The sequence below is a fragment of the Myotis brandtii genome, unplaced genomic scaffold, assembly GCF_000412655.1.
Source record: "Myotis brandtii unplaced genomic scaffold, ASM41265v1 scaffold500, whole genome shotgun sequence".
In the NCBI taxonomy this organism is placed as follows: Eukaryota; Metazoa; Chordata; class Mammalia; order Chiroptera; family Vespertilionidae; genus Myotis; species Myotis brandtii.
Window position 1 is genome coordinate 1,074,481 of NW_005369062.1, and position 23,535 is coordinate 1,098,015.

Genomic DNA, 23,535 nt, shown 5'->3' on the forward strand with positions numbered 1-23,535 from the left:
ATCTGAACAATAAAGATTTAATAAAAAAAAATAAAATAAAATATATTTTATTGATTTTTTTACAGAGAGGAAGGGAGAGGGATAGAGAGTTAGAAATATCAATGAGAGAGAAACATCGATCAGCTACCTCCTGCACACTCCCCACTGGGAATGTGCCTGCAACCAAGGTACATGCCCTTGTCTGGAATCGAACCTGGGACCCTTTAGTCCATAGGTCGACGCTCTATTCACTGAGCCAAGCCGGTCAGGGCTCCATTGATTTTCTTTTAGAGAAACTGGCCAGGGCTGATTTTTCACTTTTTATATAGGTAGATATTATTTGATTTTTTGCAAAGGTGAATTAGGTGTGTGTGTGTTTTCTTAAAAAAAGAAAGAAAGGAAGAAAGAGAGAAAGACTAGTAATGACTTTTTGAAAAGCAGAATTTTCAAAAATAAAGGAATATATAAATTTTTTATTTTGTAAAAATGCTTAAAATGGTGATTTTTATGCCTTGCTTTCTGGGAGTGGTGGGGGAGCCAATGATGGATTAGTAAACAATCTAATTGATAGAATATTGGAAAAAAATGCTATCTTCCTTTCAACTACCCTCTCGTATGAATCAGGATAGGCTAGATTATATTATAGTTACAGACAACATCCAAATCTCAGTGGCTTCAACTATTGAGTGTTATCTGGGTTTTACTAACAGCTGGTGAACTAAAAGACTTAACCAACTTGGGAAAGGAGCTTGGTAGATCCAGCCCTGGCTTTTAGAGATTTCTTCCCAGAACTGACAAACATCAGTTCCACTTCATCAGTCAAAGCAAGTCCCATGGTCATGCCCGAATTGAAGGAGGCTGGGAAGTGTCATCCTACCACGTATTCGGAAGGAAGAGAATTCAGAGTATTTGTGAACACAGCACTTTAAAAGGGGTAGTACTGGAGATGAGCTTCTAGAACAGTGTCTAGCACATAGTTATGTGTTTTCATTTTTATAAATACAGTAATTTACACAAAGCTAGACACGTTTTATTTAAATGTATGAAAGACATGATTTGCATATTGATGAATCAACAGGCATTTGTTGAGTTCACGTCATTGTACTAAATCTGTGAATGACAAAAATATTTTTTTGTTCTCACCACAAAAACATTCTGTAACTGTGTATGGTGATGGGTATTAACTAGACTTATTTTGGTGATCATTTAGCAATGTATGCAAATATGGAATCATTATGTTGTACATCTGAAACTAACACAATGTTGTATGTCAATTATACCTCAATTTAAAAAAATAAAAATAAAAGGATTTTTAGCCTGATATCTTAATGTGTTTTCAGTCATATGTGTGGACTGAGTGGAGATGGTGCCTTCAGCACTTTTTCTGAAATTGTGTAAGGGAGAGTGAATGTCATGTCCACTGTCTATGGCATCCACTTGTACAAAAGCCACAGTGATTTTTATGTAAATATCAATGTCTTTGACATATACAATTAATTAGTGGAATGCTGTCTCTCCTGCAATAGATGAATGATGGACTTTGATTGTATCCGGCTCTCCTGATACAATCAAAGAGATCATAAAAAAATCATTTTACCATTGAAGTCCTTCTCAGAGAATTAAATCAATGGAAGCAACCACCTTATGAGTCACCACTTTAATACATTTTTATAGGGCACGTCATGAAACAAGTATTTTACTTTTTTTATTTATTTCAGAAGAGAAGGAATAGTAGCTTAACATAGTTGAGTAATTCTTATGGTCAAGTTTTGTATAGGGTTTTAACATCATTATATCATTGATTCTTCAACAACACTCTGGGTTTGTATGATTATCTTCATTTATGAATTCAACAGAATTTTGTCTTGGGCCACCTGGGTTTAGTGCTACATTTTGGCAGCACTTTTTAAGAGTATCAGTAAAGAGAGGATATGAAAGACAATTAACATTTTTTGAGCACTGACCATGTGCCAGCACGTTACCTCATTAAAACTTTGCTCTAGGCTAACAGATGGCCTGTCTCTGATCCTAGTACCAATGATAGTGATAGTAAACTAAGAATTGACAGTATGTTGCTTTACTAGTATACGTCTGCTACTAGCTTCTGAGCTTCTTGAGGGCAGGGACTGTATCTTGCTCTTCTGTGTATCCCCAGTGGTTTCCCATATTGTGTAGCAATAAATAAAGCTAGTTAAATGAATGCCTGTGTAAGTGGATGGATGAATGAGAGGACTCAATCAGATGTACCGCCTGGTCTCTAGTCTGGAGAACTATGATTAACAGATAATTAATGGATCTTGAAATGATCATTGGGTTTTTGAAGGGTGTCCTAAATGTGTACAGCCTGTCTACCTTGTATAAAGTAAAATTACCTCTTCCTGTCACCCTCACTGTTAGTATACCGCATTCTCAAAGAATGTTGCTGGATTGCCCCTGAACATAGAACATCACAGTTCTAGATGATGGGAGGCTTGCCAGAGCAAAACAATAAAGGCTTGGAGTGCCCCCCTCCCTGCCTGTCACCACTGTGAATACTTGTAGAGGGTGTGTTGCAAATGGAATGAGCAGTGCCACATGCCTTTCATCAAGCAGCAGTCACAAGACTGCTGGCACTTGTCCACCTTTGGGAAGGCTAGAAAAGTGAATGAAATATGTGATGCCTTCTGCTGCTCTAAAAATGTTGTTACTGAACAGATACATGCCAAAAAAAAAAAATGACACTAGACCACCAACTTACACCATACACAAGAATAAACTCAAAATAGATAAAAGACTTAAATGTAAGTTGTGAAACCATAAAAATCCTAGAAGAAGCCATAGGCAGCAAAATCTCAGACATCTCATAGCAATATGTTTATAGATACATCTTCTAGGGCAAAGGAAACTAAGGAGAAAATAAACAAATGGGACTTCATCAAAATAAAAAGCTTCTGCACAGCAAAAGAAACCATCAACAAAACAAAAAGGGAGCCTACTGTATGGGAGAACATATTTGGCAATGATACATCAGATAAAGGGTTAATATCCAAAATATATAAGGAACTCATACAACTTAACAAAAGGTAGATAAACAATCCAATTAAAAAATGGGCAAAGGACCTAAATAGGTACTACTCCAAAGAGGACATAAAGATGGCCAAGAGACATGAAAAAATGCTCAAAGTCACTGATCATTAGATGCCAATTAACACAACAATGAGGTATCACCTCACACCTGTCAGAATGGCTATCATCAACAAATGACAAATGCTGGTGAGGATGTGGAGAAAAGGGAACCCTTGTACACTGCTGGTGGGAATGCAGACTGGTACAGCCACTGTGGAAAACAGTATGGAGTTTCCTAAAAAAATTAAATATGGAACTGCCATTGATCCCACTTCTAGGAATATATCCTAAGAATCCTGAAACACCAATCAGAAAGAATGTATGCACCCCTATGTTGATAGCAGCACAATTTACAAGCTAAGATCTGGAAACAGCCCAAGTGCCCACTAGTAGATGAGTGGATATGTGGTACATGTATACCATGGAATACTATGCAGCAGTAAAAAAGAAAAATCTCTTACCCTTTGAGACAGCATGGAGGGACCTGGAGAGTATCATGCTAAGTGAAATAAGTCAGTCAGAAAAAGATAAGTATCACATGATCACACTCATGTGGAATCTAAGTAACAAAATAAACTGATGAATGGAGTGGATCCAGAGACATGGAAGCATGGAACAGAAAGCGGAATCTCAGAGGGAAGGTGGGGGAGGATGGGTGGGTGGGAGGTAACCAACCAAAGAACTTGTATGCATATATGCATAACCCATGGACACAGACAATAGGGTACTGAAGACCTGCGGTGGAGGGCAGGGGTGGGGCGAGGGACATATGTAATACTTTTAACACTAAAGATTTATTTTAAAAAAATGCTGTTACTGTAATGGTGAGCTGCAGAGCTCCAAGTAGGAAAAAGCAAATGGTGCCTCCCTTACTGTGATTTTCCTTTCTCTTCTTTCCTTTCTCAACTATGTTCTCTCATTCCTCACAAAATCTACTTCTTCCACCTCCAATGGTGGACAAATATAGAGGAGATTCTCCTCCTTCCAAAATTAAATATTGGAACTGAGGTTCTTTAAATAGGATTGGGGATTATTTTCCTCTCTCTACCTCATTTTGTGGGTCAGCAAAATAAAGGTGAGAAGAAACTGGTTACTTACGGAACACACAGGCAGAGAGAATAATTCCTTCTGTATTTTCTAATCTGGGCTGATCTTCCTTACAAGTCCCTTCCCAATTTGGATATGGATGGGTTGGGGTAGATGGGGAAGGCTAAAATAAGTAATTAGTCTGATGCAAGTAAAATTAATTTTTAAATATACAGAGTTTTGATTTTCACATTTCCTCTCCCTCCATGTTCTTCACTAAGATGGCATTTGGATGAAGTGGTGGAGAGTGGTACAGGTGTGGATAGACCCTCCTGGTGACCTCCAGATCCTTTATGGCTCTGCCCTGAGCAGCTGCTCTGGCCTGGTGCCTAGACTGGAGATCGCTGAGGGATAACCTCCCTGCCTGGAGTTGCTGCTGAAAACTCTTGGTAGAACTCGTGTTATGCTCGGTCATGTCTGGTGGTGCTCCGGGCAGGCTCCACTTTACTTTGGCTCTTTCGGGCATGCCTACCCTCTGGGTCTGTGCCATATCCTTCATCCAGCTACACATGCTTTTAGTGTTCTGCAGACCACTGGCTCTCTCTGGTTGGTCTCAGGTAAGCTGGAACAGTTTACAAATTTCAAATACTGAACCTGGTAGAGGGCAGTTGCCCTCTTAAAATGAAAATTAACGAGTAGGGATTTTGGGATAACATTCATTCATTTGCATTTATTAAACATTTGCTAACAATATGGCCATTACTATGTAGGGTTGTGAACTTAGAAACACAGGTCACACAGTTCTGTTCTCCAAGAGCTCACAGTTCGGTCAAGGAAGCACGTAAGTAAACTGTTATAGTAGAAAAGTTGTAGTAGAGAAAGATGATTGTATATAGCCTAAACTGGGACAATTTTATTTTATTTTTATTTTTTTAAAATATGTTTTATTGATTTTTTACAGAGAGGAAGGGAGAGGGATAGAGAGTTAGAAACATCCATGAGAGAGAAACATCCATCAGCTGCCTCCTGCACACCCCCTACTGGGGATGTGACCGCAACCAAGGTACATGCCCTTGACCGGAATCGAACCTGGGACTCCAGTCCACAGGCCGACGCTCTAGCCACTGAGCCAAACTGGTCAGGGCTGGACAATTTTATTTTTAAAGAGACATATATTTCTATTGATATCAGAGAGGAAGGGAGAGGGAGAGACCGATAGATACATCAATGATGAGAGAGATTCATTGCAGCTGTCTTCTGCATGCCCCACACTGGAGATCGAGCCCACAACTGGGGCATGTGCCCTGACTGGGAATCGAACCTTGACCTCCTGGTTCATAGGTCGATGCTCAACCACTGGGCCATACCGGCCAGGCTAAACTGGGACAATTCTAAAGGAAAAGGTATAATTAAAAATGGTTTAAGATGGTAAATTTTATGTTATATCCTTTTCCTACAATATACAAAAAAATTGAAGTTTGGTGCTGTTAATGCTCAGGCAGGGACAACAGACATCAATCAGGGAAGTTCTGGGCAAACCAGATGAATGGATAAGCTGCACTAGAAAGATGAAAGGGAGCCAGGAGGCAGAGACAAAGCAGGGAGAATGATACAGTGCCTTACTTTCCTCATCTCTAAAATGGGGATAATTATGGCACTTCTTTCATAGGGGTAGTTAGGAGAATTCAGTGAGTCAATTCAGGCTCCTGGAATACTGCCTAAGAGTTGTATTTTTTAAATCTCCTCGCTCATTTTTCACTAGTCACCTGTGGTTTTCCTTCAGTGTAGATCTTCAGATTTTTGTGTGTATTTTTTACACAGTAACCTCTCAACAGATGTTTGTGGTTTAATCTTTCAGACCTCATCATACCCTCATCAGTGAAAATCACTCATCTCTCCAGCACACCACATGTCAAAATACACATTTAGTGAACTTTTGGAAGTTACCTTATTTCCAGCCCTTTCTCATTTCCTCTAGAAATTCTGGGTATTCTCTGGTTCCTGCCCTTCCAATCTTGTGGTTGTTTTCATCTTTTCACAACAGGCAATTACTACAGGCAACTCTTTTTAAAGGAATGGATCCTTTTTTAATTTATAGAAGTAATTTCTTTACTACTCCCTACCCTCTACCCCCCAGCTTTTAAAATAAAGGGGCAGAATAAAGAGACATAATTAAATGACTGTGCTCCTACTGTCACCTAATATTCTTTTCAAGAGCTGATTTTGAAGTGATTGAACCCTGTTTTGTGATAACATGGTAAAGGATGAAGGATTAGAGAAAAGATCTGGTTGGGAGAAACCAATATATAGTGACGTTGATTCATTTCAGTAGAGGGCTATTCCAGGCACACATTTACTTGGATAGCTGTGGACATATTACTGCTGGATTCTGATAGAATTTGCTAAGAGCAGAAGTTCAGATTTCATCCCAGATGCTCTCTCTCAGGCCTTGACTGAGTATTTATAGTACTGGTCCCAAGAATAGTGGTGTGAGCCATCACTCTTGCATGGTTGTGACTCTTGATTTGCTTTTCCTGGTTCCATTCATCACTGGAAATGGCAAGAATCTTGTGTATTGGGATCTCTATGTGACTGCATTAGGCTGTGTTCACTCTGCTCATTTTATGTTAATTTAGCATGTGTTCAACAAATGTTAGTTGAATTCTTGACTATCAGACACTATTCTAGGCAGAGGATAATATTAGTAAACAAAACAAAGATCCTTACCCCTGTGGAGCTTATATTCTGAGGAGAAATAAACAATAATCATAAAAGGTAAGTAAAGAGGGTGTTAGAAGATGATAAGCACTGTGAACAAAAACAGAGCAGGATAAAAGGACTTGGGAATACAGTTATGGGGTGGGCGGAGGTGGAGTTTCCACTTTCTATGAAGCTCACATGTGTATCCCATTCGTTCATATAAAAGTTTGGGATGCAAAACTCACGCTTCTTGAGTTGAATCTGTTTTAACTGGATCTAGCTCTCCCTCAGCCCCAGGTGTGTAATAAAAGTGAAAATGTGTATCTTTACACATTAAAGGTAATAATTCTTTTAAAAAAAGATATTTGGCCCTGGCCTGTTCGCTCGATGGTTAGAGTGTCAACCAAAGCACTGAAGTATCTCAGGTTCGATTTCCAGTCAAGGGCATGAACCTGGGGCTGCAGGTTGGATTCTCAGCCCTGATTGGGGTACATGTGGGAGGCAACCAATCTCTCTCTCTCTCTTCCTCCTCTCTCTTCTACTTTATCTAAAAATCAATAGGAAAAATATCCTCGGGTAAGGATTAACAAAAAAAAAATTCTATATAATAAAAGGCTAATATGCAAATAGACCGAATGGTGGAACAACCAAACAACTGGTCGCTGTGACATGCACTGACCACCAGGGGGCGTGCGTGGACCATGGCGGGCATCGGGCACGGTGGGATGGTGGAGCAGGTGAGCGGGGGCACCAGAGCAAGGCGGGGTGCTGGTTGGAACCTCTGGTGGTTACTGAAAATTCTTTGCTCCTGCTCACCGCGGTCCTGTCTGGTGTTCGCACCTGCTGCCAATGCCGGCCCCGCTCACACCCACTGCTGGCACCAGAGCCGCTGCTTGCACCCACTGCTGGTGCCCGGTGTCGGTCCTGATTGCTCTGCACCGTCAGCGGTTACGAGCAGCGGCTGCCAGCCCCGATCGCCCGAGGGCTTCTCCACCTCCCCCTGCTTCTGAGGGGCGATCGGGGCAGCAGCTGCCACTCGCACCCATTGCTGGCACTGGCCCCAATCGCTCCGTGCCACCGTCAGCGGATGCAAACGGGGCTAGCGCCGTCAGCGCATGGGAGTGGCAGCAGTGGGAGCGAGGCTGCCTGCAGAGACAGGACCTGGGGCTGTGGCAGGAGGGGCTGGTCGGGGGTGTGGAGGATGGGCCGAGACCCACCCCTGTGCCCACCACAGCCTTGCGGCCCACAGTTCCTTTCAAGGTGCACAAATTCATGCACTGAGCCCCTAGTATAGTTATAATGTACAAAGCAAAATTGCTCCACCCTTTCCCATGCCAACCACTACCAAAATTTGGTACCTATACTTAATGAGCCAATAAAAATAGGCCTCGTTTTGGAGGGTTTCAGAAGTTCAGTACAAAAATGGCAGCCATTTATAGAATAAGTACCTCTGGACTTGAGAACTAAGCAAAAATATTACTGAGGCCAACTAAAATCATGTGGAATTCAGCCAATATTAGCCAGCTCAGAGTGCAACTAGCCCTAGTTGAGGGCCAGATGCTGACAGGGTTGGGAGGAGATGCAGCCAGGACTTCAAAAAGGAAACTGATCTTTTGGGAGGGAATATTCACCTGACGTAGCATTTAATACTTAGCACTCCAGTGAGTTACTTCTGTTGATTGTTTTAATATGTTGTTCATATGTTTATGAATGAGGCTAGCTAAGAATTTTTAGTGAACTCTTCTTGATAGATGGGTGACCCAGAGCCCCTGGCTGCCACACTAGTGCCTAACAGTGAGGATCTGGGGAGAACAGATGCTGAAGGGGAATTAATGTTTTAGAATTTCCTGTGAAATCTGGAACTTCTAAGTGAGGACAGGAAGCCCAAGTTTGTCTTAGAGCATAAAATGAAACAAACCTAACACAAATTCTATTTCAGTGAATATTTTGTTTGCAATTTAATGTTTACAAATTCTTCTCTGTAATGTCTTATGTCACATTACTGAAGACAACAACAAAATAACCAAAAAGGCAGAGATTCATTTCCATTCCTTGTGGCCGAAGACGAGTAGATGCCATTTAGCTGCTTTACTCTGCATGTCATGTTTAACTGAATGGGATTTTTTTACTTGAGGATTTGTAATATCTAAAAAGGGCCTTATAAATTGATTGACCAGCATTTTAAAATAGGATCATAAGTATCAGTAAAGCTTAAGCAGCAGGATAAATTCTTGCAGGCTTTAGACATCTTCTAAAGACATCTTTCTGTGCTCAGTGGAGCATTTGTGTTCATAACTGATCCATTTTAATGGATTTAAACTGCATTGACAGTTTCCTTGTATGTGAAATGAGAAATTTGACTAGATTATTGCTCAGGTGTCCTTCAGTTTAAAATTAAAATTCTAAATTCCAAATTTTTAGTTTTAAGCTAATGAGAAGACAGTCTTAGAAGATGCCTCTGAAATTAGTAAATAAGTGGGAAGCCCCTTGAGCTGTTCTGATGACCTCATGATGTGAGGAAGGGTAACAGAAAGAAGTCACTGAAGCACACCAAGTGGATAGTGTAGGTTTCTCCTGATCAGCTTTGGTCTCTATTTAAACATTCATTTTTGCCTACAGTAGATTTAGGAGCACTGGTGGTTATTGGTATTAATTAAATATCTAAAAGAATTTGAGCCCCTTGGAAATTGATGCAATATAACCACGAGTGTATTTTAATATTATCTTAATGAAATATGGTATATGAAAATAGAATGTTATTGGGGTAAATTATATTTAAGTTTCCCAATTAATTTGATTTTGGGAAGGGCTCTTGAATGATTAAAGCTTCAAGTTCCTCACTGCAAAATGCTCTATTTACGTATTTTTATTTTTTTCTATTTATCTTTAAGTGTTATACCAGTATAGTGAATAATGAAATAAAGTTCATGTGATAAGGACTTTATTAAGTACTATAAAGTGTTATACCCTACATAGATCATAATTATTAATATCATGAGCTTTTTATTTTTATTTTTTAAATATATTTTATTGATTTTTACAGAGAGGAAGGGAGAGGTATAGAGAGTTAGAAACATTGATGAGAGAGAAACATCGATTTAGCTGCCTCCTGCACACTCCCCACTGGGGATCTGCCCGCAACCAAGGTACATGCCCTTGACCGAAATCGAACCTGGGACCCTTCAGTCTGTAGGCCAACGCTCTATCCACTGAGCCAAACCGGTTAGGGCTATCCTGAGTTTTTTACACTAAACTACTGTGCTGCATGTGGTGGAGAATTAGAAAACTCAGACATGTAGCAAATAAATTTGAAAGAATTCTGATTGGAAAACAAGGAGAAAGAACTTATGTCATTATGGCCAAAGGATAATTGAGCTTCTTTAGCAGCACTTCTCTTTTTAATTTTTTGATATATGTATATATTTTTTCTTTTTTCAGTTTGTACATGTATTACATTTTTATAAAAAATAGGTAAAGCACAAAAAATATATGAAACAGGAGGTAAAAAAACCACTCATGATCTCACCATCTTACAGCAACCACTATTAACAGATTTCCTTGAACTCTTTTCTTTTTCTCTGATTTTAGTAAAGATCATTTTATATGTACAGTCTTTTACACCCTGCATTCGCCTAACGTGATGTCCCTCACACACTGAAAGTGATGGGCGGAAATACGGAGCCTTAGCCACATAGGTATTTGAGCTACTGAATCAACCTGGAGTGCCTGCCATCTAGTCCTTTTGTTTAAATTAGATCCTGTTTGTTTAAGTCACTTTAGTTAGGTTTCTTAGATTTGCAGCCCAAACAATCCCAAACTGTGAAAACTGTCTTGAATTTATGAATTCCTCCCATGCATGATTTCTTCCTTTTTTTTTTTTTTTCCCACTGAAAATATCTTATTGGCCTTTTGGATTGAAACGGGAATTTATTTGCCAGGAAGGATGATCCCATCATACTTCTGCTGAAACCAGCACATGGCCTTCTCTTTGCTGATTCTGTGTTTGGCCCTAATGCAACCTGACCTGTGTTTCTTGTCTGCGATGCTGGAACCTGGCCTACCCAGCACCACATAGATGTCCATCCAGTGCATAGATACCAATGCTTGGGTCATATTTGATCCCCAGATTGAGGTGTTCTGGATCCTAAAACCAAAGTTTCCAGTATCTGAGAAGTTATTTTTTTGTAATTTGTACTTACACCTTCAGACCTTTCTCCAAGATTTCTTTTGCCTCAGCTCCATAGACTGTGCAGTGGACAGCAATTTTTTCATTTCTCCTAATGCCTAAGGATCTGACAGTGTATCTGGCTTTGGAGAACACACGGGTCTGGCCTGTGAGCTGCTTCAGGACTTGGCTGCCTGGATCAGTCTGTCTCCACTTTTCCCCACACAGATGTTGAGGCAGAGCCTGTGGATGTGAAGTTCCCTCATGGGGTTCTCCTTTTCCCCTTAATCCTGTGCCATGATGAGAAACAGGAAGAGATTTCTTCCTTTTAAAACAAGTGAATGTAGACTAAATTACTATGAGTGGAATTTGTGGATTAAAGATTATACACTTTATTAAGTTTTTGACCTCTGAGGGATTTCCTTTATTTTCTTCCCAGTTCATCCTGAGATTTTAAAACATTTTTTTGAAATGAAAATTTTGGTGTTTTAAACTGGTAAAGTTTCCTTTTCTTCTTCTTAAAAATGTTTGGTTCACTACAGTGCCTGCAATGTTATTTCTTTCTTTATATACACTATTTTTTATCTACTCTATGTCTGATACTTTTGCACATAACCCAGTGTGTGTGTGTGTGTGTGTGTGTGTGTGTGTGTGTGTATTTTAATAGGCATATTTTACCCATTAGTATTCACTGAATGTTTGGTCTTACCCATGGCATCTTGTGTTAGGTTTTCAAATTATTATGCTTTCTTATTGTTTACCCTTTTCTGAGTTTTGTCTTGAATTTTCTTTAAATTTCCTTGTGACTTGGAAGTTAAATATGTCTAATTTTTGTTATAATTGTGGGTATGTTTAACATTTGCACTTAGCATTGGAGCAGTAGCTGTGGAGCTCCCCTAAGCTATATGAGCTTCAGCACGTTCTTTTCTTCCTTCCCTTTATAGCCTAAATTTTGTTGAAATAATTAGAAATGTTTGTTCATATAATTTTTTTTTTAGCAATTTGCTCTTTCAAGTCTCCTTGCTGAAAATTTGTATCATGATTTCAACACCATTAGCATACATAATTTAGATCACTGTAGTTTTGTTACCTTTATTGCTCACTGCTATTTGTTTTATACTCATCTATATCTATACTTTCAAATATCTTCTACTTTCTTGAGTTCTTTATTTTTTAATTGATTGTATGTCCCCCTTTCTTAAGATTTTTTTTTCCAGAAAGAATATGTGGAAAGTACATTGTTATCTAAGTCTATTAATATTTTTCATTTGCTTTATAATCATGATAATTACAATATTGATAATTTAGTTAAATTTGGGATTCTTACTAGGTCACAGTTTTTTACCTTCAAAGTCCTACAAACCTTACTCTATGGTCTTTTAGCAGTTAGTACCCCCCCTTTTTTTTAAAAAAAAAATCTTGGTGGAGGTTCCTATGTCTATTTAATTTTTTTTCTCCTTGACATTCAGAAATTCTGGGATGTGTGGATCTTTTATGATTAATTCTGCCAAGTTCTGTGCATAATTTCAGTTTGAAAAACTCATTTTTAAGCTCCCCCCACCTCCTATTATTTACTTAATTAATATTTCTGCTTTACTTATCTCTCCCTTCTCTTTCTGGAATTCCTGTTATATACATATTTGATCTTCTGGATCTGTTGTTCAGGTTTTATCTTTTTCACTGATAATGTCTTGTTTTTTATTATTTTCCTGTGAACTCTGGGAGATTTCATTGAGCACTAATTTTCTGCAGTAGCCAGTCTGCATTTCACTGCCTCCGTTCTTTAGGCCACTCGTTTCACTTTTTGTTTTCAAATGCTATTTCTTGTTACTCCCTTTTCACCTTTCCTTGAACTAATGTTTGTTATCACTGATTCACTATCAGTTTGAAGTTCACTGAGAATGTAAATTTTAAAATTTGTAAGCTTGTCTTGTATCTTGCAGTTATTCAGATTATTCCATGTCTCTTAAAATATTCGAGTCTCTTCTCCTATCTAGTTTGCTTGCTTGTCTGCTTGCTCATCTGCCAAGTGAGGTCTAGTTTATGCAGTATGGGGAACTGAAATAATGCTTTATCGGAAATTTTGTAGCCCATGTTCAGTTCTTTTCATTACAGGCAAACATAGGGGAAAATTTGGATTTATTATAATTTTTCATCAACAGCTTAGAGTTCTAATAGTTTTTGTGGGGTAGAGATGGAGCTGTAGGCAGTGGGAGACAGCTGCAGGGCAAAGTTCCCCTTTGTTGCAGAACAGTCTCTCTTTTGTGTTGTCTTGGCAGCTCTGAGCCTACTGGAGTAGTTTCCCTTCCCCTTGCATAGCTGGCTGGCCTGGCATCCAGGCAGAACCTCTGGCATGACTCTTTGTCCAGCACTGCCTTGCTTCCAGCCTCTGCTCCTATCCAGAAGCTGTCTGCAGGCTCTGAGGATGAGATCCTGGTGGACTTGGGCCCTCTCTGTGTAGTGGAGTTTAAAGTTTGAGACTGATAGCCATTGTGTTCCAATCCTGGCTTTGCTACGATTAGCTGTGTAACATTGGGCATCTTGTTTAAACCTCCGAGCACCAGTTTACTCGTGTGTATAATAATATTTAAATTTATTAACACTCTAAGGCACTTAGTAGGGTGTTTGGTTCTCAATAGCTAATGAATGGCGGCAGTTTTATTGTTGAGGTTTTGGGAACTGGCTGCTGATTAGGCTTTTCATTCACTACTCTCTTTTCTAAGCCATCTCCTGCTCACTCTCCTCAAGGGTTCAGGTTTTGGATGGGGCTCCTGTGAAGTGGTCAGTTTGTGGTGAAGAATTTTCTCTATCAAGTCAATTGGGTCATTTTAGCAAGGAATGATGAGACAGAGTAGTGGTAATATGCATCATGTTGGTTCCAGATACTCACATATAATTCTTTAAACCACTGACTTTTATTTTAATAAATTATGTGAGGTAAGGGTCCACTTTTTGGGAACTAACTAATTAGGGCATCACCGTTTATTGTATAATTCATCTTTCCCTCACTATAATAACTTTTTAGTATGCTAATTAGTATATATGCTTTTAGTTCTGTTCCATTGGTCAGTCTTTTTAATTTAGTATAGTACCATGATATTTGAGTCTTCCTTCAGTGACAAGAATAATTGTTAAGTGCATAGGGAATGGAGACAGATTTCCGGTTTGAATTCTGACTTCTTTAATGCCTGAGAGGATGAGTAAATTACTTAATCTCTCTGGACCTCAGTTTTATCATCTTGAAAATGGGCATAGTGATAGTGCCAATCTGTAGGATACATGTAAAGATTAAATCATAATTCTCATAAAGTAATTAAAACTGAACTTGGCTCAGTGTAAGTGCCAATAATTGTTAGTTATTATTACATCTTAAAATATCTTCCCATGTGTAACACAGACTTTTTAAAAAACATTTAATTTTATTGTTTATATTATTAGAGATGTCCCCTTTGTTTTTTTCCCCCCATTGACCCCTCCATCCGGCACTCACCCCTCCAAAGCCTTCACACACTATTGTCTGTATTCATGGGCCATGCATATATGCATGTAAGTTTCCCATTTAATTTCCTCCCACCCACTTTCTCACCCCCACCTTCTCTCTAAAATTAAACAGATTGGTCCATGGTTATATGTTTCTGGATCTGTTTTGTTCATCACTTTATTTTGTTCATTAGATTCTACATGTGAGTGATATTATGTGATACTTATCTTTCTCTGACTGGCTTATTTTGTTTAACATTATACACTCCAGGTCCATCCACGCTGTTGCAAAAGGTAAGAGTTCCTTCTTTTTTGCTGCTGCATAGTATTCCATTGTGTAAATGTACCACAGCTTTTTTATCCCTTCATTTGCTGATGGCACTTGGGCTGTTTCCAAATCTTAGCTATTGTAAATTTTGCTGCTATGAACATAGGGGTGCATATATTCTTTCTGATTGGTGGTTTGGGTTTCTTAGCATATACTAGTATTCCTAGAAGTAGGATCACTGGGTCAAATGGCAGTTCTATTTTTAATTTTTTGAGGAAACTACATGCTGTTTTCCACAGTGGGCTGAACCAGTCTGCATTCCCAGCAGCAACGTACTAGTGTTTGCGTTTCTCCACATCCTCGCCAACACTGTAGTTTGTTGATGTAGCCATTCTGATAGGTGTGAAGTGGTACCTCATTGTTGTTTTAATTTGCATCTTGGATAATTAGTGACTTTGAGCATTTTTTCATATGTCTCTTGGCCTTCTTTATGTCCACTTTGGAGAAGTATCTATTTAAGTCTTTACTCATTTTTTTTAAAAAAATATATTTTATTGATTTTTTACAGAGAGGAAGGGAGAGGGATAGAGAGTTAGAAACATATATGAGAGAGAAACATCAATCAGCTGCCTCTTGCACACCCCCTACTGGGGATGTGCCCACAACCAAGGTACATGCCCTTGACCAGAATCGAACCTGGGACCCTTCAGTCCGCAGACCGACACTCTATCCACTGAGCCAAACCGGTTAGGGCAAGGTCTTTGCCCATTTTTTAATTGGATTGTTTGTCTTATTTTTGTTAAGTTTTATAACTTCCTTATATATTTTGGATATTAACCACTTATCAGATGTATAATTGGCAAATATATTCTCTCATGCAGTGGGCTCTCTTTTCAGTTTGTAGATGGTTTCTTTTGCTGTACAGATGTAGTCCTATTTGTTTATTTTCTCCTTAGTTCCCTAGGAGATGTATCTGTAAACATATTGCTATGAGAGATGTCTGATATTTTGCTGTGTATGGTTTCTTCTAGGATTCTTATGGTTTCTGACTTACATTTCAGTATTTTATCCATTTTGAGTTTATTCTTCTGTACAGTGTAAGTTGGTGGTCTAGTTTCATTTTATAAAAAATATATTTTTATTGATTTCAGAGAGGAAAGAAGAGGGAGAGAGAGATGGAAACATCAATGATGAGAACTGAGAATCATTGATTGGCTGCCTCCTGCACATCCCCTACTGGGGATCGAGCCCACAACCCAGGCATGTGCCCTTGACCTGGATTTGAACCCGGGACCCTTCAGTCCACAGGCCAATACTATCCACTGAGCCAAACCAGCCAGGGCTAGTTTCATTTTTTTTTTTTTCATGTACCTGTCCAATTTTCCTAACACCTTTTATTGAAGAGATTGTCTTGACTCCATTGTATGCTCTTGCCTCCTTTGTCAAATATCAATTACGTGTAATGTCTTGGGTAGATTTCTGGGGTCTCTGTTTCATTGATCTATGTGCCTGTCCTTGTGCCAGTACCAGGCTGTTTTTATTACAGTGGCTTTGTAGTGTAACTTGATAACTGGTAGTGTGATCCCTCCAACTTTGTTCTTCTTCCTCAAGATTCCTATGGCTATTTGGGGTCTTTTTTGGTTCCATATACATTTTTGGAGTGTTTATTCTAAATCTGTGAAATATGCTATTGGTATTTTAATAAGGATTTCATTGAATCTATAGATTGCTTTGGGTAGAATGGCCATTTTAATGATGTTGATTCTACTAATTCATGAACACTGTCTATTCTCCCACTTGTTTATATTTTTCTCTCTTTTTTCAATGTTCTGTAGTTTTCCGAGTACAGGTCTTTTACCTCCTTGGTTAACTTTATTCCTAAGTATCTTAATTTTTTTGTTGCAATAGTAAAATAGATTGTTTATTTAGTTTCTCTTTCTGAGAGTTCATTATTGGCGTATAAAAATGCCATTGACTTCTTGGTGTTGATTTTGTATCCTGTTATGTTGCAGAATTCATTTATTGAATCTAGTAGTGTTTTGGTGGAGTATTTAAGGTTTTTATGTACAATATCATATCACCTGCGAATGACAGTTTTACTTCCTCTTTTCCAATTTGGATGCCTTTTATCTCTTCTTCTTGTCTGATCACTGTGTGTAGGACTTTAGTACTATCCTATATAATAAAGAGGTAATATGCAAATTGACCATCACTCCAACACACAAGATGGCCGGCAGGGAAGGGCAGCTGTGGGCGATCAGGCCAGCAGGGGAGAGCAGTTGGGAGGGACCAGGCCTGTAAGGGAGGGCAGTTGGGGGCAATCAGGCCTGCAGGGGAGGGCAGTTAGGGGGGACCCAGGCCTGCAGGGGAGGGCAGTTAGGGGTGACCCAGGCCTGCAGGGGAGGGCAGTTAGGGGGGACCCAGGCCTGCAGGGGAGGGCAGTTAGGGGGGACCCAGGCCTGCAGGGGAGGGCAGTTAGGGGGGACCCAGGCCTGCAGGGGAGGGCAGTTAGGGGGGACCCAGGCCTGCAGGGGAGGGCAGTTAGGGGTGACCAGGCTGGCAGAGGAGGGCATTTGGGGGGGGACCAGGCCTGCAGGGGAGGGCAGTTGCGGGGGAACCCAGGCCTGCAGGGGAGGGCAGTTGGGGGGAACCCAGGCCTGCAGGGGAGGGCAGTTGGGGGGGAACCAGGCCTGCAGGGGAGGACAGTTGGGGGGGGACCCAGGCCTGCAGGGAAGGGCAGTTAAGGGCAATCGGGCTGGCAGAGGAGGGCAGTTAGGGGTGACCAGGCTGGCAAGGGAGGGCAGTTAGGGGTGACCGGGCCAGCAGTCCTGGATTGTGAGAGGGATGTCCGACTGCCCATTTAGGCCCAATCCCACCGGAGATCCTGACTGGAGAGGGTGCAGGCTGGGCTGAGGGACATACCCCTCCCCGCCCCACCGTGCACGAATTTTGTGCACCAGGCCTCTAGTGTTGAATAAGAGTGGTGAAAACAGACATGTTCCTGTTCTTAGGGGAAATGCTTTTATTTTTTGCCCATTGAGTATGATGTTGGCTGTAGGTTTATCATATATGGCCTTTATTATGTTGAGGTATGACCCCTCTATTCCCACTTTGCTGAGAGTTTTTATCAAAAAAGGGCATTGGATTCCTAGCCAGTTTGGCTCAGTGGATAGAGCGTCAGCCTGTGGACTGAAGGGTCCCAGGTTCAATTCTGGTCAAGAGCACGTACCTTGGTTGCAGGCTCCTCCTGGTCTGGGCTTGTGCAGGAGGCAGCCATTCCATGTGTTTCTCTCACATCAATGTCTCCCTCTCTCTCTCTCCCTCCCACTCTCCCTAAAAATCAATGGAAAAATATCCTCATGTGGATTAACCACCCCCACTCCCAAAAGGGCGTTGGATTTTGCCTAATGCTTTTTCTGCATCAATTGATATGCTCATGTGATTTTTGTCTTCCAATTTGTTTATGTGATGTATCACATTTATTGATTTGTTGTTTATTGTACCAGCCTTGCATCCCCGCAATAAATCCCGCCTTGTCATGATGTATGATCTTTTCAAGATATTCCTGGATCCGATTTGCTAATATTTTGTTGAGGATTTTAGCATCTATGTTCATCAGGGATATTGACATGTAATTCTCTTTCTTTATAGTGTCTTTTATCTGGTTTTGGAATTAATTAGGCTAATGCTAGCCTTGTAAGGAGAGCTTGGAAGTGTTCCTTTCTTTTGGAATTTTGGAATAATTTGAGGAGGATGTTAGTTCTTCTTCGAATATTTGGTAAAACTCCCCTGTGAAACCTTCTGGACCAGAGCTTTTGTTTGCTGGGAGTGTTTTGATTACTGCTTCTATTTCATCAATAGTTATCGGCATATTCAGGTTTTCTGATTATTCCTGATGGAGTTTTGGAAGATTATATTTTTCTAGGAATATGTCAATTTCATCCTTGTTAGAATATAGTTGTTCATAGTATTTTTTTAGGATCCTTTGTATTTCTATGGGGTCAGTTGTTACTTTCCCTCCTTTGTTTCTGATTTTGTTTATTCAGGTCCTCTCTTTGTTTCTTGATAAGTCCTGCTAAACTTCTTTCTCCCTTATTTTCCAGCAGAGTTATGGCTTTACTTCTATAAATCCAATTAAATGGATTTCTATCACACTGACAAAACCCAGAGTTGGAGAAGGTAGGGAGATATACATAGCTGTCTCACAAGGAAGCCTTAATCTTTTTAAGTGGCATAAGAAGAGTTGAGAGAGAAATTATAAGTGATCATAATTTTCTTTGCTAGCTGGTGAAGAACAGCAGTTTTGTATAACTCAGAGAATTTCACAGAGCAAAAGTGATCAAATCCAAACCTCAAAAATTGCTAAAAGTTCATCAATCTTATGTATCTTTTCAAAGAATGAGCTCTTGGTTTTATTGATCTTTTGTATTTTTTTTTTTTTAGTCTCTACATCATTTATTTCCCCTCTGATCTTTATTATTTTCCTTCTTCTACTTACTCAGGGCTTTTCTTTTTGTTTTCTTTCTAATTCTTCAAGTTGTAGGGTTAGATAGTTTATTAGAAGTTTTTCTTGTTCTGTGATGTAGGCCTGTAGTGCTATGAACTTCCCTCTCAGGTCTGCTTTCACTGTGTCCCATAAATTTTGGGTTGTTGTGTATTCATTTTTATTTGTTTCCAGGAAGTTTTTATTTCTTTCTTGATCTCTTTGATAACCCATTCATTGTTTAATAACATGTTATTTAGCCTTCATGTGTTTGAATGCTTCTGAGTTTTTTTATTGTAGTTGATTTTAATTTCATGCCATTGTGCTCCAAGGAGATGCTTGATATGATTTCAGTCTTCTTGAACTTGTACTTAGTTTGTGTGCTAACATATGGTGTATCTTTGAAAATGTCCCATGTGCAATTGAGAAGAATGTATATTTTGTAGCTTTGAGATAAAATGGTCTGTAAATGTCAATTAATTCCATCTCATCTAAAATGTAACACAGACTTTTATTTTTGAGTCTAGCTTCCAAAACTGGAGATTACAAAGCTGTAAACTTTCTTCCTCCTTCATCAACTTCTTTCTCCCTTATTTTCCAGCAGAGTTATGGCTTTACTTCTATAAGTAACACCAAGAACTAGTCTTGCAAAGCCTGGAGGTGTGTTTTTGAGGGAAAATGGTTGGAAACTTGGCTCTGTGAGGGCCAGGGTCCCATTTTTACCCTCTTTGTGTTTCTAGTACTAGTCCTGGTTTGTGGCAAATACTCAATACATAATTTTCAAAATGAAGAAAAGGTAATATCTTCAGCCTTTTAATAATCAAAGATTTTAAGATATTAAGGATCCAGGTTAGGGTCAATTAAACTTTTGTAAATTTACAGTACCTGTAGCACCTTAAAATTGGAAAAGGCTGATTTTTTTCTCATATATTCAATACTAAAAAATAACTTTAGTAGAGCAAGGAAAATTTTTTAAAAATATATATTTTTATTGATTTTAGAGAGAGGAATGGAGAGTGATAGAGAGATAGAAACATCGATGAGAGAGAAACATCATTGATTGGCTGCCTCCTGTGGGCCCCCTACTGTATATTTAACCCAGGCATGTGTCATGACCGGGAATCGAACTGTGACATCCTGGTTCATGGGCCAGTGTTCAACCATTGAGCCACTCTGTTTGAGCAAGGAGAACTTTTTTGCTAAAATATTTATATACTGATTAAAGCAATTAAATGGATTTCTATCACACTGACAAAACCTAGAGTTGGAGAAGGTAGGGAGATATACATAGCTGTCCCACAAGGAAGCCTTAATCTTTTTAAGTGGCATAAGAAGAGTTGAGAGAGAAATTATAAGTGATCATAATTTTCTTTGCTAGCTGGTGAAGAACAGCAGCTTTGTATAACTCAGAGAATTTCACAGAGCAAAAATGATCAAATCCAAACCTCAAAAACATACTGTGCAAAAGTGCTCCACATGCCTACATTTTCTTTGGTGCCTGTCTTCTGTTGTTATCTAAGTAATGAGAATTTCATCTGACTTCTTCCATTTCACCCTTTGTTCTAATGGTCTGATTTAGTTCTCTCTCTGAGCAGTGAGCCAACTTCAGAAATAGTAGGGTGGTGGCTAAGATGTAGACTTCACAAGCTGGGGTAACTTCTCTCTCGTTCTTCCTCTCACTGGCTTGGGGACCACAGGCAGGTAACTGCATACTGCAGTTCTTCACTTCTACGATGGAAGTGAACACAGGCTCTCCTCCTGGAACTTCGGTGAGGATTAAATGAAGGAAAGCAGGTAAAGTACAATGTGTCTTCTATAACAAGTGCTGAGATGTTATTGTCTGTCAGTTTGTGCTACAATAACAAATTGCCACAGACTAAATGGTTTTCTCATAGTTCTGGAGGTTGAAGTCTGAGATCGAGATGCCAGCCTATGGTGGGTTCTTTGTGAGCCTCTATTTCTGATTTACAGATGGCTGTCTTCTCATTGTTTCCTCAGGTGGCAGGGAGAGAGCAAGAGATCATTTCTCTGGTGTTTCTTCTCATAAGACCACTAATCCCATTCAAGAGAGCTCCACCTTCGTGACCTAATCTCCTCTCAAAGGCCCCACCTCTTAACACCATCCCATGGGTGTTAGGATTTCAACATACGAATTTTTGGGAACATGCAAACATTCAGTCCTTAATAGTTGCTATTAATCTTTCTTCTACTATTATTTAACTTTCTCAGCTAATAGAAGGAAAAATGGAAGCTTTACTCTAATCGTACCATCACTCTCCATTTCTCTTCTGGTGTCCCCATATCTGGGCAGTGAGTGCCAGAATGGAACTTTTTTCTCAGATTCTTCATGAACTTTATTTTGGCTTCACTCTTTTTTTATTTTATTTTTTTAAGAATTTATTTATTGTTGACAGTATTAGCGATGTCCCCCATTTCCCAACCCCCTACCCTTTGCTACCTAGCCCCCACCCTACCCCAGGCCTTCCCCACACTATGGTCTATTTCTGTGAGTTATGCATATATACATATATGTTCTTTGGTTAATCTCTTCCCATCCCCTCCACCGCCCTCCTCACTGAGATGTGTCATTATGTTCCATATAGCCATTGGCTTTACTCTCAATGGAAGGGATGCCCACCGGAAAGAAGTTTCTTCATTTTTTTTATAATGTGCTAGATGCCAACCCTTTGTTTTGCTTTATATATCAGGAGGTAAGACAATTATACGTTGGGCAGTTGGAGATATTTCTTAAAATGGTTTGGCTTTTGCTGGGTTTTGCTCATTTTTAGGTTGATGTGTCAGTGAGCTTCATCTACCTGCTGCAGCTCACATTCATGCATGCACATTGCACTCATACATTGGCAAACACACTCTGATTTGTAAACATGCTTTAGATTAAACAATTCCCTATTTTACAATTATCTTAGTTATCTTGGCCATGGTTAACTGGTTATTATCAAAACATACCTGTAGGCCATGATCGGTAGAACTTGGGAAATACCAATCCTAGCTGAGAGGTCAAAGAGGAAATTGGCCTTGACCCATTTAGGCAAGGTGGAAAATAGCCAGTTCTTTGGCTTTGTGTTCTTTTTCAACACAGAAAGTAAAGTCGCAGCAATTAAAAGGACTCACAAGATTTCACAAAGTATGCTTACATACTAAGGCTTAGGAAAGACAAGCATACAGTATAGCAAGAGAAAGAGAACACAGGCAAACATCAGGGAATCCAGAACATTCCAGGTTCTTTGTCATTTGCACAGAATGTTTTTTTGTTTTTGTTTTTGGATAATGAACCTTCAACATACATGTGAGATAGCATGGCCTAGGCCAGTGATGGCGAACCTTTTGAGCTCGGCGTGTTAGCATTTTGAAAAACCCTAACTTAACTCTGGTGCCGTGTCACATATAGAAATTTTTTGATAATTGCAACCATAGTAAAACAAAGATTTATATTTTTGATATTTATTTTATATATTTAAATGCCATTTAACAAAGAAAAATCAACCAAAAAAATGAGTTCGCGTGTCACCTCTGACATGCATGTCATAGGTTCGCCATCACTGGCCTAGGCAAATAGATCAATAGAACAGATTAGAAAGTCCAGAAAGAGACCAATACACATATATAGTCGATTGATTTTGACAAAAGAGCAAAAGCAATTTGGTGGAGAAAGGATTGTCTTTTCAACAAATGGTGCTGGAACAATTGAATATTTGCATATTAAATGAACTTCAATCCATGCCTCATATACGTACAAAAATGAACACAAAATGGATCATGCATAGACTTAAATGTGAAACCTAAAGCCATAAAGCTTCTAGAATAAATGTAGGACAAACTCTCTGTGACAAGAATCTGCATTTTAACAAAATCCCCAGGTTATTCTTATACACATTAAAGTTTGAAAAGAACTGCCCTGTAAGGTGCGTGTGGAAGGATGAATGGTAGTTATGCAGGTCATAAAGGACAATGGGGGAGAAAGATGCTTCAGCAGAGGGTCAGCACATGCTGAGGCATGAAGGTATGATGAGTGAGGGCAGTTGTTCCATTGAACAGTTCATGCAGGAGTTTTCACCAATGTACAGTTAAATAAAAAGACAATATAATGAGCTTTTATATCTAAGATTTACCAAGTTTTAGAATTCTAAGATCATACCTTTCTTAACTTTGTAAAATGAAAATGCTAGCAAATTATAGATTTTGTTTTTGTTTGAAGTGTTTTTTGTTTTTTTCTTGGCCGAATAAAAAGTTGACAACCCTATGTTTAACACTTTTAGTTTCTGTTTGTTTTTTTCTGACCTATGAAATCCAACAAAAAGTATGCCTGTT

General features: G+C 39.3%; 1 protein-coding gene and 1 pseudogene across 4 annotated transcripts in view; one reads left to right on the top strand and one right to left on the bottom strand.

The window, feature by feature from the left end:
• The window catches only part of WDFY2 (WD repeat and FYVE domain containing 2), a 207,638-nt gene that overhangs the window by 34,797 nt on the left and 149,306 nt on the right, over nucleotides 1-23,535 (top strand). The window lies entirely within an intron of this gene.
• Nucleotides 10,679-11,274, bottom strand: LOC102254033 (annotated as a pseudogene).